The sequence below is a fragment of the Peromyscus californicus genome, unplaced genomic scaffold (assembly GCF_007827085.1).
Source record: "Peromyscus californicus insignis strain IS unplaced genomic scaffold, ASM782708v3 Scaffold_9__1_contigs__length_137607984, whole genome shotgun sequence".
In the NCBI taxonomy this organism is placed as follows: domain Eukaryota; kingdom Metazoa; phylum Chordata; class Mammalia; order Rodentia; family Cricetidae; genus Peromyscus; species Peromyscus californicus.
This window is the reverse complement of record NW_026294617.1, coordinates 115,338,496-115,353,253: the sequence shown is the minus strand read 5'-3', so window position 1 is coordinate 115,353,253 and position 14,758 is coordinate 115,338,496. Positions and strand designations below refer to the sequence as shown.

General features: G+C 42.6%; 1 long non-coding RNA gene across 1 annotated transcript in view; it reads left to right on the top strand.

Moving 5' to 3' along the window:
* LOC128105083 (uncharacterized) overlaps positions 1 to 14,758 on the top strand; it is a 42,833-nt gene that overhangs the window by 18,225 nt on the left and 9,850 nt on the right. The window contains exons 5-6 of the long non-coding RNA XR_008216196.1: positions 781 to 828; positions 14,434 to 14,513. This is a non-coding gene — a long non-coding RNA (uncharacterized LOC128105083). The remainder of the gene's footprint in view (positions 1 to 780; positions 829 to 14,433; positions 14,514 to 14,758) is intronic.

Sequence of the window (14,758 nt, the reverse complement as noted above, 5' to 3'; positions counted from 1 at the left end):
GAGTTCCTATCCAGGGACCTTTGTTTCTGCTGTCTCAGTCTCAAGGGAAAAGAGAAGCCATGTCTCTCTCATGGGTCACTTTTATAATGGGATTGGTTCATATTATAAATTGTTTGCTGTTTAGCTAATTCATATAGATAAAAGTGTTGCTTACTTTTGTTTAGTGAGACCTACCTATCTGTCGTAGTATGAGGCATTTCATATGTAAAATAAAGCAATGTTTGTTTAGTGGAGCAACGGTTTGAAGTCTGTTTGACTACAAAGTTCATATCTATCATCAAGCTACTGCTTTGGCAGCTTTAGGCATTTGATAAAATTTGGACTCTGTAATTTTCCTCTCTTTTATTACTGGTGAATAGATTTCTGGACTCTGGGACCTTGTTCAGTTCACTTTTATTATTTAAGTTAATAATTGCCTGCTGATGTTAGTCTACTGGTCTTGGTTAGAACTCTGGAATAAAGGTTAAATTTCTCATCTTCAGATGAGTATATAGTTACTTTAATATTGAAGTATGAAATACAGTTTTCCTAATCACCCAGGTTTCAGCTTATTCCTTACCTCTCCTAATTTGTCTAACTGGGTTCAGGCTCTCTGGGCCACAAGCCTCCTGTGCCTTTCCTTCACAGTCCTTCCGCTCTCACGCTCACACTTGACATGCTCAGTGGTACCCCTACTGCATCCAGTGAGTTCTCTTGGCAGAATGTTGTGTGCAGAATTTAGATGGAACCACGAGAATTCTGCAACACTGACAAACAACACAAACTGTGTGTTTATTGCAGGCCACAGCAAGAAACTGGACAGACACATCTGAGCTGCCTGGAAGCAAGGTCAGCATCATGGGCTGTTCTTCCAGGGGAAAAAGGTCAGAGTGTGGAAGACACAGAACGAGATGCACAAGCACTGAATATCACATACATCTTATTTAATATTAATGAAATATAAAATGAGCAGTTATAGCTAGTACACTTTTTGTATCCTGTGAATGTTAAAAAACAAAGCACAGCTACAAAAACATATAAGAAGGCTGTCTATGGATGTAAGTAATTCGAGAAATCCACGGAGTCTGCTTAAAGGGTGAAGGAATTTATCAGGGAGGAAAACTCACTACAGCATGGGAGATTTATTGTAGGGTCCTGGAAAGCTGAAGTACCGTCCAACGTTGTTCTGCCTCTGAGATGGTCTGCACCATCCAGCCCACGAGTGAGAGAGAAGATAGCCTACCTGTGTCTCAGGTCTTAAGGGTAGCCCCAAGCCACGCCCCTGGGGTGGATACTTTAAGGTCATAGGTAGGTAGGACAGTTACCTGCTACATCTCTAGGGGCAGTGTTTCAAGGCCTTAGACAGAATAGCTATCCACTGTATGTAGGCCTAGTGTCCAAGTCTCTTCCATGCCTACAAGCTTAATTGGTATTGAAAATTTACTTCAATATTTAAAATCTGTCTTTCAGTCCAAAATAAGTCCACTTTTAAATTCTGGCTTTTCTAATATTTTTTGCATTTTGTGATTAACTACCTGTGTGTGCATGCATTTGTTATCAGTTTTTCTCATGAGACTGAAATCTTTATGAAGGTAAGGACCGTGTCTGCTTTGTTCAAATCATACACACGATGCCCACCTAACAAGAGCCTGGCCTTGAGTCGTTATACAAGCTAATTACTGACTGTTGAAGGAGTGGGGTCAGATGAACCATCTTCAGTGAGAGGCCAGATTTGGCCTCTGCAGCAAGACTGGGAATGGTGTTTAAAAGTCTCTAATCACTGAAGACACTACACACCGGTGGCAGGACACAGAGAAATCATGCTGGAATTGGGCTGGATGTTTCCTCCTTGCTGGCTAGCTTTCACAGTGTGGGAAGTGCTTTACATGTGTCTAGGGGAGAAAAGTCACCAACAGCCACACTCAGTTGTAGACCCTGAGTGTTACATTACTGACTTTCTGTGCCCATGTGTGCATCAGTGGCTGTGACGAGGTGGCCAGCTGCTTTCTGATTGGATTGACACCCACTCCAAAGGGGGCATTTCATGTGTGGTATGTAAAGTAAACCTGCTGGAAGTCAGTGCCTTCTCAATAGCTACCTTTATGCCTATATATAGAGATTACTCGTCACTAGAGATCTCTTCAGTCCGTGGTGCTGGCTGCTGTTCGTCCTTTATGCTTGTGATAGTCAGTTTTCCATCACTCTCACAATCAGATAAGGTAAGAACTTTTTAAAAAGAGGAAAGTTTGGTGGATGTGGTAGTACACATGAGTAATCCAAGTTCTCAAGAGGACGAGGAAGGAGGGGTGAGAATTCGAGGCTACCTTGTGGTGTAGAGTAATATCCTAGTTGCAAGGAGGCTTGAGAGGTTTATTTTGCTCATCATTTTGGGAGTTAATTGGCCTATTCCCTTCGGGCCTATGGTGACTGTACATAGTGGAAGAAACCTTTCATGGTAAAAACTTAAACAGAGAAAGGAAAAGCCAGGCACACTCCCATCCATTCAAGGCCATACTCTTACTGACCTGAGACCTCTCCCTCTTACTATGTCTCATCTCTTGATGAGACTATTACCTCCCAATAGTGTCATGGGCCAGGGGCATGAAGCCTCTAACACATGCTCTTGTGGGAGACACTTTCCCACAGTTGCATTGTCCGCTTCTGTGACTAGGCCCATCTTGCTGCTGATGGTGAAGTGTTGCTTCCTGGCCTCTGTTATTTCAGACTGGCATCATCCCAGAAGCCTGGAGACTCTTCACTTCTGCAGCGTTTCCTTACTTGTGTCTGGCTTATTCCAGACACAGCTGAGCTTCTTGGTGAGGCCAGTGCCCTCACCCCTGCCTTTGTGGCTTCTAAGTCATGACATAGTTCTTATTGTCCTGGTGAAAGAGCTGTCCCCTTTCAAGTCACCCAAGGAGTTTAGTCATGTGTTGGGCTTCAGTTCTTCTTACAGACTGCTTTACTGTGTCTGCTTCTCAGAGCCTCTTGACCTCTTCCTTGGTCCTGTCAAAGCATCTCTTCCTTTCAGCAGTACTGCTTGCAGGCTACTGTTTCTTTTTCTTCCTTCCTTCCTTCCTTCCTTCCTTCCTTCCTTCCTTCCTTCCTTCCTTCCTTCCTTCCTTTCCTTCCTTCCTTTCTTTCTTTATTTTTTTTCCCCGAGACAGGGTTTCTCTGTATAGTGCCTGTCCTGGATCTCGCTCTATAGACCAGGCTGGCCTCGAACTCAGAGATCTGCCTGGCTCTGCCTCTTGAGTGCTGGAATTAAAGGTGCATGCCATAACTGCCCAGCTCCCAGGCTAGTGTTTTTATCTCAAACTTCAGGGAGCTATCTTAGTAGGATGGAAATGACATTACATTTTAGGGAATTAAGTCCTCAGTTACAGGTTCGTGTTCCTAGTTCTACAACCTCTCCCTTACATTATGCTTTCCTGGCCTAGTGTGCTCATCACTGACTTCACTTGTTTTTTTCACGTCTTACAGATATTTATAAGCCACGTCTATAGTTATTTTCTTCTGCAAATTATTTTCTTAGTCGTGGTAAGACTTGACCTTTGGCTTTATTCAGTGGGCTAGAAACCATGAGGGGATGTAGGGGTGTTCCCCAAGGACAGCAAGCATGTCCTATGAGTCATTATCATGGCTCCTCGTAGTCTCTAAGCCAGGAGAGACTGGAACCCCATAACAAGGGGGATAGAATCATTGTATTTTTTATTGGCATATATTGTTTGCACAAAATAATGCTTTTTATTGTGATATTTTCATGCATGTATACGAAGTACCTTAACCATATCCCCTCCCCTCATCACTGTTTCTTGTCCTTCTGGTGATCACTCCCTCCCCAAATAGTCTACTTCCATGTGCTTTCTAAAGATTTATTTTTGTTGTTTTAAATATGTGTATGTGTGTATCTCTGTGTGGGTATGTGCATGTGAGTGCAGATGTCCATGGAAGCCAGAGGCAACTAATCTCCTGAACCTGGAGTTATAGGCAGTTGTAAGCCACGTTTTGTGGATGCTAGGAACTGAACTTGGGTCCTCTGAAAGAGCCCCATCATGTTAAAAAAATTTTTTTAAGTCATCTGCCTATGAGAAAAAACATGGGTATATGTATATATTTTATTTATTTATCCATCCAGTGATAGATGTATAGGTTGATTCTGTAGCTCAGTTGTCGTGAATAGTGCATATGGTAGTTTGAATGTTAATGGCCTCCATAGCCTCATGTATTTGAATGTTTGGTTACCAGTTATTGGTAAGGATTAGGAGGTGTGGCCTTGTTGGATAAGGTGTGTCACTGTGAGCCTTGAAGTTTCGAAAGCCCAAGCCAGTCCATTGCCTCTCTCCCTGCCTGCTGCCTGAAGATTAGGATGTAAAGCTGATGTTCCTGCACCATGCCTGTCTGCTTCCTGCCATGATGACCATGGACTAACCTGAAACTGTAAGCAAGCCCCCAACTAAACGCTTTCTTTTATAGGAGTTGCCTTAATCATGGTGTCTTTTCATAGCAGTAGAGCAGGAACTAGGACAGTGTAACAATAAACAAGGGCCTTAGGGATCCCTATAGTGAAGCATGAACCTAGTTAATCTTATCAATAAAAACCAGGAATCAGATATTGGGGTAATAACCTGAAAGTTCAGAGAAGCAGAGGAGCAGCCACCAGTGACTGTTGCTGGAGAGCTTCTCTCCAGGTCCCACCAAGCCCCGCAGTCCCACAACCCACATATAAAATAATCACTCAGACGCTTATATTACTTATAAACTGTATGGCCATGGCTGGCTTCTTGCTAACTGTTCTTATATCTTAAATTAACCCATTTTTATAAATCTATACCTTGCCACATGTTGCTTGTCCTGGCAGTAGCTGGCAGTGTCTCCTCTTCCTTCTTCCTGTTCCCCCAATTTTCCTTTCTCCTTGTCCTGCCTATACTTCCTGCCTGGTCACTGGTCAATCAGTGTTTTGTTTATATAGAGTGATATCCACAGCACTTCTCCTTTTCTTCTTTTTTTAAAAAGGAAGGTTTTAACTGTAATATAGTAAAATTACATATAACAAAACAATTATCAAGCAAGAATTACAGTTACAATATTAAAGAAGGTGTCCTATCTACCTTATATTTGTGAATTTAAGGTTTTATATCTAACTTATCTTTTATCATAACTGAGGAAATTACAACTATCTAGTCTTTAACTACATCAAAGACCTCAGAAGGATATAATATTACCTGAGAAATGGGAGAAGGATGTAAACAACTTTCGGGAGTCTTGCAGGGTAGACAGAGACAGCTGACAGCCTGGACAGTTACCTAATGTTCCTTTGTAAAGTTGGGGCATTTGTCTTTAGCTCACAGGGCTAGAGTTTTTCCGTCATTTTTTTTAGTGTCATGTAGAATGTTTGGCAGTTTTCTCTGTGAAGCAGGAACTTGAAGGACCATCTTGTCAAGCAAAGTTCAGTGGTCATCCTTCTATGGGTCTTGCATGTCCAGTCAATCAAGCAGTCCAGGCAAGAACAGTTTCTTGCCCGAATGGCTATCTTTGCCAAGGTGAATATAAACTCCATATGGAGTGTCTTCGATGCCCATCCTCCTCTGAAGTAAATCCAGTGTTGCCAGGAGCAGATATGTCTCACTGTCCAGAACATCTAAAATTTTAAAACATTTTAAATGCCATATTCTGTAGGTCTTTGAAGTGTTTGAAGACTACCTATCTATCTGAAATATATCTATGTATACCTAGAAGACTTAACTAACATGGCTATAAATATGATTATCATAGATGACTAATTATTAATTTAATTTTTAATTATCCATTACAATTTTAAATGAGTTACATAAATATAATACCTCAAACAAGAATAGAAATATATATACAGTGTAACAAAATTAACTTTAAGTTTGTATCAATAAACTAAAATTTATACCAATGTAAAACATTTTAAATAAGTTGTTGTTTTTTAAAAGTAGGTTCATTAATCTACCCTTTTATCTTATCATCTCTATATCCTATATATCTATATCATATCCCCTTTTCTTTTTTAGAAAGAGATCACACTTATAATCAACCTGTTTTAAATAAAAATATTGGGTTTTTTTGTTCCTCACCAGAGGGTTCTTCTGATTTGGGACACAAGAATCTCTTAACCACTTTTTTTTTTAAGCAATATGTCTGGGTTTAGAGTGGGAGTGAGCCAATTCCGCCTCTAAAGCTAGCTTGGTATATTTGGGAATTTGGGCGTAGCATCTCTTACTACTTCCTGGTGGAGGGGGGCGCTGTATCTTATGGGGATGCAAAGAAAATTTTAGGCTTATGGGGTACTCCGTGGGGCTGTATTGTCTGAGCCAGTTGTCTTGAAACTGTTCTGGATGTTAGATTATCTGGGCCATGGTGTCATCGGAGACCTTTCAGGGGGTCTTGGCTGGTCAAACCTGATGTATCTTAATTTGGAACAAATCCATAGCCTCTGGCTTTTTAATTTGGAACAAATCCATAGCCTCTGGCTTTTTAACCTCTTCTTAACCTCTCCGGATTCCCTGACCAAAAAGGGCCAAGATCCTGCCTTATCACTTCCTGCCTCTGGCTCCTGAGTGCTAGGATTAAAGGCATGAGTGTCCCAAATGCTGAGATTAAAGGCGTGAGCTAGTATTGCCCAGTTTCTATAGTTAACTAGTGGCTAGCTCTGCCCTCTATTCTCCAGGCAAGCTTTATTTGTCAGAACACAAACAAAATATCACACAACACTATAGTGTGTTGACTTTGATTTCTTTAGGCGTGTACTCACAGGCACTAGTTTAAGCTAGAAAGGTTCAAGGCAATCTGGAGTTCAAGGTTCTCAAGAGAAGCTCAATTCAGTCTAAGATCCACCTGTTTTTCATTAAGGCTTTGACTTTAGTCTCAAAGATTTATTGAGACTACAGATTAAAATGGCTCTGCAGTTTGGATAGTCTTAGGGCCAAACCCTAGGCTTGATTTTCAGTCCAAATCTCCTAATGGTGGGAGATAAAGGAAGCTTAAGTGCTGCCCTAGAGCCCTCTCGGCACTCAGCCACGCACGCTCTCAGTGATGGGCTGCCTCAAACCTACCCGTCTCTTACCTTCAGCATGCGACACCTGCTCATTTTCTAAGCTCAGTTCCCTGTAACTGTCAGGGTTGTCTGACCTCTGAAAGTGTCAGTGATACTGCCCAAGGCAGCACATACCCTGTGATCGCTATCCATTTCAGGTCACCACATAGACTAAGAAATTGTTAGTGCTGTAATTAGTTAACTGACTAAGCTCACTGACAAGACAAAGAAAAGCTACTGGACTGCATTAGGATCATGTCAGTCATTCTGGTGGCGAGTTACCTGGCTTTTGGAGGAAATTGGAGAGAAATAGTTGGAAGTAGTAAATATGTTTTGAAGTTATAGTGTAGGTTAATGACAAATGCCACCACTAGGGGGAATGCTGGCATTAATTTACAACATTTAATAGAAAATTGAGGGTGTGTAAAGGAAAAAACACTAAATAAACATTCATACACTTGGAGGAATCTCAACATGTTGGAAAGTCAGAATTCCCCAGAAAGGCATTAACAAAGCCCAATTTTTCAAGTTACTTTGAATATCTTTTTTCGACTTGCCCCCTCTTTTTGAGGCTTCCAGTGGAGGGACTAGGTTACATTCAATTGAGTTGTTGGCCCAGGGACTCCCCAAACAACCCAGGCGCTATACTAAGATAAAATGTTGCTCTCTGCAAACCGACAGTGGGGCCCCATTGTTGAGGACAGCACCCATATAACTCACTAGAGAAGTTGAGCTGGTGCCTGACTGGAGCCCTCACTCCTTCATTCCAGTCTCTTTGGTGAGGGAAGGTACTCTACAGGCTACCGAAAGAGACACGTGGACACCAGCCCAGCCACAAAATCTTTGACCTACAATATGTTCTGTAGCTGGAGTTTTCCTGCCTGGCCCACAGTCAGGACAAATCTCTCTCACCTGCCAGTCCCACAGCCGTCAGACCCAACCAAGTAAACACAGAGACTTATATTGGTTACAAACTGTATGGCCGTGGCAGGCTTCTTGCTAACTCTTCTTACAGCTTAAATTAATCCATTTCCATTAATCTATACCTTGCCACATGGCTCGTGGCTTACCGGCATCTTTACATGCTGTTTCTCATCGTGGCGGCTGGCAGTGTCTCTCTGACTCAGCCTTCCACTTCCCAGCTTTATTCTCCTCCTTGTCCCGCCTATACTTCCTGCCTGGCCACTGGCCAATCAGTGATTTATTTATTGACCAATCAGCAACACATTTGCCCATACAGAACATCCCACAGCAATGTTCTGCCTACAAAATATTCTAGGGAAATAGTGGCACAGAATTTGCGGGAGTAGCCAACCAATGTCTGATTTGAACTAAGACCCACTCCACGAGAAGGAACTCATACTCAACTCTGCTTGGGCAACCAAGAACCAGAGACTAGATAGCCCAGAGACCTAGGGTAAAACCAAACACTCCTTGAAAGAAAGATAGAAAGAAAGAAAGAGAGAAAGAAAGAAAGAAAAAAAGAGAGAAAGAAAGAAAGAAAAAAACAATAAAATGATTCCTAATGATATTCTGCTGTACTCATAGATCAGGGCCTTATCCAGTCATCATCAGAGAGGCTTTCTTTGGCAGCAGATGGGAATGGATGCAGAGACCTGCAGCCAGACATTATGTGGAGAGAGAGTCTAAATTGGAGGTCTCCATCAAATCCCACCTTTCTGAGCTCAGGGAATTCTGTGGAAGAGGAGGCAGGAATATTGTAAGAGCCAGAGGGGATAGAGGACACCAGGAGAACATGGCTCTCTGAAAATTAAGCAAGGCTCATATGAGCTCACAGAGACTGAAGCAGCAAGCACGGGACTTCCACAGGTCTGCATCAGTTCTTCTGCACATATATTGTAGCTATTAGCTTAGTATTTTTATGGAACACCTAACTGTGAGAATGAGTGGGTCTCTGACCCTGTGCCTGCTCTTGGGACTCTTTTACTTCTGTTGGGTTGCCATGTCCAACTTTGATATGATAGTTTTTCCTTCTTCATATTATATTTTATTTTATCATGTTTGGTTGTTATCTCTTAGAAGCCTTTTCTTTTCTAGTGCGAGACAGAAAGGGAGTGAATCCAGAGGAGAGAGGAGATGGGGAGGAACTGGGAGGAGTAGAGGGAGGGGAAGCTATAATCAAGATATGTTGTATGAGAAAAGGATCTATTTTCAATAAAAGAAAAAATAATATTTTCAGCAGCTTGTAGTACACCAATATAAAAGATTCCTTGTGAATATGCAGGAGCTGATGGCTCTCATTTCCAGGTTATTAGGGAACATTGCCAATAACATGAATGCAGTGCCACAGCCCAGCCTTTGCCTACTCACTGTATTTCAGTAGAGGACCTCTATATTTTATACATACTTTATTATGATTTGAGTGATAGCTAATGATCTAACTATTCTTTCAGATAAAAAAGTGGAAGAGACTCAAAACTTTGCAAGATTTAGGCAAGATGTATTTAGAAGCTGGATACCTGCTTATAGTGTGGGTCTGGGATTAGGCAAGCCTAGGTAGAGGTCATAAACCACCCCTGTAGTCACTATTCAGGGAAGCACTGTGCCTAGAAACTGCAAAGTTGTGTTTTGCTTGGTGGTTGGGACAGGGCCATTAAATGTGGCTGAAGTGGTAGGGCTTGGAGGCAGGACACAGGTTTATAGGACCCTACCCTGGGAGTTGAATGTAGTCTTCAGCTAGCAACAGTGGTGACTGGCTATGTACTGATGTAGAGAGCCATTACTTGTGTAATATTTTTGATCAGGTATTAACAGAAAGAAGACAGAGATGCTGCTTTTGTGATAAAATTAGAAGTTTTCAGTGAGCACCATGAACAGGTGCTTAAAGAAGATGTAAGCAGAGGGGGGTCGCTCACACCTGTACCTTCAGTACACTGAAGGTTATGGCAGGAGAATTGTAGGCTGAGGTCAGCCTGGGCTACATGGTGAAAGTCTGCCTCAAAAAGGGGGAGAAAGCTGTTGAGAGATATTCAAAGTAGCTTTGAAGAATTGGGCTTCATTAACTCCTTTCTGGGAAATTCTGACTGTCCAACATGATGAAGTTCCTACAAGTTCTCACTGTTACAAAGTTTGTTCTAGGGGCAGAGTAGGCAGGACAATGGTTTGAAATGGAAGGCAGGGGAAGAGTAGGCATAGATTTCCAGCTCAGATGTGGGAAGATGGAGAAGATTCCTCTGTCGCGACCACCTCGACCAGCAAGGAAGACATAACACCGAGCTCTTCTTTCTGCCATTTATTCAGGAACCTTGAACAATCTTCTGACCCCGGGGAAAGCCAGCCACGCCCTTTATAGCCACTGGGCAACCAACCCCATAGTGCCACGTGGACAATGCTGATAGGGTCAGACATACGCAAGCAAGCCAGATTCCACGCCCAAGCCAAATAAGGAGTTGTTTATCCCAGAGAACACCCCCATCGGGAAGGCGGAAGCCGGACGCCGGCGCCATCTTTGAGGCACGGCCGTGCACGGCTCTCTACATTCCTCCATCATCCAGATGCAGGGAGCAAGCATCTCAAAGCTCATGGTTTCTTATCAAAGCAGCAGAAGTAACTGACAAGGAGCTTTATTTCATTTTAAAAATTAATGTATTTTTATTTCTATTATTTTTTAAAAGATTTATTTTTGTTTTAGATGCATGGTGTTTTGCCTGCATGTATGTCTGTGTACTATATGCATTCAGTGTCCATGGAGGCCAGAAGAGGGCACTGGATCCCCTGGGACTGGAGTTACAGATGGTTGTGAGCTGCCATGTGGGTGTTTTAAACTGAACATGGGTCCTCAGAAAGAGTGCTCATAACCACTGAGCCATCTCTTAAACATCTTCAATTTATTTTTAACTGATGCATAAAAGCATAAAGTTATACATAACTATGGAGCATGTGTATACACTTTGGCATGTTACATCACAGTAAACATTCTCCTGAAAAATCGTTTCTTTATGAGAACAACACTCAAAGTCCTTTCTTTTGGTATTTGTTATCTGTCCTCACCTGACAACTGTTGACAGCACAGCAGCACTTCTCATGGTACTTTACTCCAGACTGCGTGCTGTCTCCTCACGGGGTGACAGCTTCCCTTGCTGTGCAGAACCCCATCTTGGTCAGCTGCAATCCCATTTGTCTAATTGCTTTTCTTTCCTGTGTCTGTGTGCGTGGGGGGTGGGGTGGGGTGGAGTTGTCCAATGATTCCTTGTTCATTGCAAGGCCCAGAACTGTTTACCTACATTTTCTTATAGTTGTTTTAGTCCTTACATTGAAGACTTCAGTGTGCTTAGAGTTCATTTTAGTAACTGGTTCAAGAGAAGGGCGGTATGGCTTTATTTTTTTATATGTGGAAAAAAATAACTTATTTCCCATCTAACTTCCTAGGATCATTAATTGAAAAGATCCCCCTGTCTCCAATGCATCTTCTTAGCAACCCCTCAGCCTGCTCACTGCACATGCTTTAGTTTTTCTGGACACTGTTTGGTTCCCTTGGTCTGTGATTCTGGTTTTTCTGCCACACCAGCTGCTGTGGTCACTAAGACTCAGTAGTGTGTTTTGGAGTATAATGGCTCCTGTTTTGTACTTTTTGATCAGGATTACTTTGTCTATTTGCGTTTTTCTGAGTTTCATACAGATCTGAAGGTTATTTTTATCTGTGAGAAATATTACTAACATTATGGTAAGATTGCACATTTAATTTTTTAAAATATTTAACATAATTTCTTTATTCATTCTTGGGAAATTCCACATCATACACCCCAATTACACTCACATTCCAGTTCCTCCATATCCTCTTTTTACTCCTGCAGTGTCCCCCAAAAATGAAATTAAAAAAAATTCAAAACAAACCAAACAAATAACCCTCTTCACTCCTCTGTTTTTCCCGCCTCTCCAACACCTCTGCATTTGTCTTAGTGACATTGGGGGCTATGGTGTGTCACACAGTCTACCCTTCTGTGTAATCAGCTTTACTTGCAAATGTTCATTGCAGTGAGTCATTGGTCTGGTTTCAAGGCCTCTGGTTTCTGGTACTCCATCATCAGTGGATCCTCACCTAAACTCCTCTAATATCCTGAAGCCATTCTAAGTCATGGAGATCCTGTGGGTATCTTTCCATAGGACCATTCCCTTCATGAGCTCCAGCAGGTCCTAGGTGGGGTAGATGTTAGGGTGAGCCAACCCAAGGTCCAGCTGTGCACCTGGGGGGTAGCTGAGCTGGACAGTCCAGGCCACTGGTGCCACCCTGCCTCAGGCGAGGAGCGGGGCCAGCTCCCCTCTGCCCATGCCATCAGGGTCAGTTTTCCCTAACCTGTGGTAAAGGATGGTGTTGTGATATTTTATTTGTGCTGAAATGTGGTAATATTTTATTTGTATGTTAATAAATAAAGTTTCCCTGGAGATCAGAGGACATAGATAGCCAGCCATAAACAAAAGTCAGGTGGTGGTAGTCCATGCCCTTAATCCGATCACATTGTAGACAGAGTCTCTGTGTATTCAAGGACACAGCCAAGCTTGGTGACACACACCTTTAATCCCAGTACCAACCATAGAGACTTGGAGGTCTGTATAGACAGGCAGTGATGAGGAAGTGATGTGGTTGGGCTAAGAGCCGATGAGAGGGCAGAACAGCAAGGCAATAAAGGCACAGGTTAGGCAGGAAGAAGCTGGTTCTCTTGGGAAGCTACGGCGGCATGGTGAGCTAAGGTTAGCAAGTGACTTCCTATTCCTCTGATCTCTATGGCTTTCACCCCTGTATTTGGCTCTGTGTTTCTTATTTAATAAGACTGTTTAGAAATTCGTCTACAATTGGCATCCCATGTTGTGTGCCATTTGTAGCTGGAAGTTTTTCTGTGTCCCACCCAGTCCTGCAGCCACTCGAACCCAGTTAAACACACAGAGGCTTATATTACTTACAAGCTGTTTGGCCTATGGCAAGGCAGCTTAGAGGCACGTGGGAAATCCAAACAGATAGACAGGAAGAGAAAGGAGAGGCAAGGCAGATGCTGCGAGCTGCTGCCAGGAGAAGCAAGATGTAAAGGTATTGGTAAACCACAAGCCATGTGGCAAAGTATAGGTTTATAGAAATGGGTTAATTTAAGATATAAGAGCTAGGTAGCAAGAGGCTTGCCATAGACCATACAGTTCGTAAGTAACATAAGCCTCTGTGTGTTTAATTGGGTTCAAGGGGCTGCAGGACCAAGTGGGACACAGGAATAATTCCAGCTACAGGACAGGGCCATCTCTCCCAAGTGCAAGGTGGGTGGAGGGGGAATAGCTCTCACATAAGGGTCGGGGATAGCTCTCTTGCTGCAGTGTCCATTGAGGGGCAGGGCCAGCTTTCCTAGGGTCCATGAAGGGCTTAACTTAGCCCTCTGATTGAATCACCCATGATTCCTATGGCTCCCTGTGGGTAGTATAGACATTTAAGCAACATTCTTCTAATTCATGAACAAAGAATGTTGTTTCATTTTTTGTATATATTTAAATATGTATATATTTGAGACTTGATTATATCATGATCAAGCTATATAGAACTTGCTGTGTGAGCAATCTAGCCCTGAACTCACATAGGTTGGCTCTCCCTGGCCACTAAGGCGCTTAGATTAAAGAAGCACACCACTATATTCTGCAATGTTTCACAGTTTTTATTATAGAGATCTTTCACCTTTGGTTAAATTTGTTCCTAGTTACTAATTTATCTGCAAGATCAATCTCACTCTAACTGTGAGATTGCTTCCTTGATTTCCATATCAGATAACTTGCCATTGCTATATATCCATACTACTGATTGTTGTGTGTTGGTTTTGTGACCTGAAAGTTTGCTCAGTTGTTTATCAGTTCCAGTAGCTTCTCTGGTGGGAGTTCTGATTCTTGTGGACAATACACAGAGCTTCATGTGCAGATCCATACAGTGTGGGAAGGATCCAGTGGGTGAAGACATGTGGGTCCGGAGCTGTGCCAATGGAGCATCTTGGTGTGCCTTCATCTGCAGAATGTGCTATTGGGTGGTTCAAATCAACCTTAACATAGCTGTAAAAGGGAGGCTGGTCCTGCCGGCACTGGGTCATGTGAGAATAACTTTGATGGTGTGGTCAGGTGAGAAGCCTGATACAAGGTTGTTGTTGAGTGAGTCAAAGACAAGTAAACAGAAAAGCGTTGTGTGGCTGATTCTTCTAAATCACAATAATATAGAGAATCCAAGTTAGTGATGAAATACTGCAGATCTTGTAATTAAGGTAGTAGGACACAGCGGATACTACAGAAAGGAAAAAGAAGAAAAACAAAACATTAAGGAATTTCCAAAGCAACATGTATTTTAGATTCAAATTCTCATGTTTTAGACTTTTGAGGTCTGTGTTTCTCATGTTTCTTCTCATGTTTTTTCCTTTGAGGTTGGAGAAAAAATGGGCTGACTCACAAGCTTCGAGGAAACTGAACAGAGTAAGATGCAGTTCTCAGGGTAATGAAATAGGTAAGGAGGCTTCAGCTGTGAGAAGTGCTATCCTGGCTGCTTTTCTGTGTCAATGTGACACAGGCTAGAGTCATCAGAGAGGGAGGAGCCTCAGTTGAGGAAATGCCTCCAGGAAATCTAGCTGTAAGGCATTTTCTCAGTTAGTGATCAATGGGGGAGGGCCCAGCCATTGATGGGTGGTGCCATCCCTGTGCTGGTGGTCCTGGGTTCTGTAGGAAGCAGGATGAGCTAGCCATGGGGAGCAT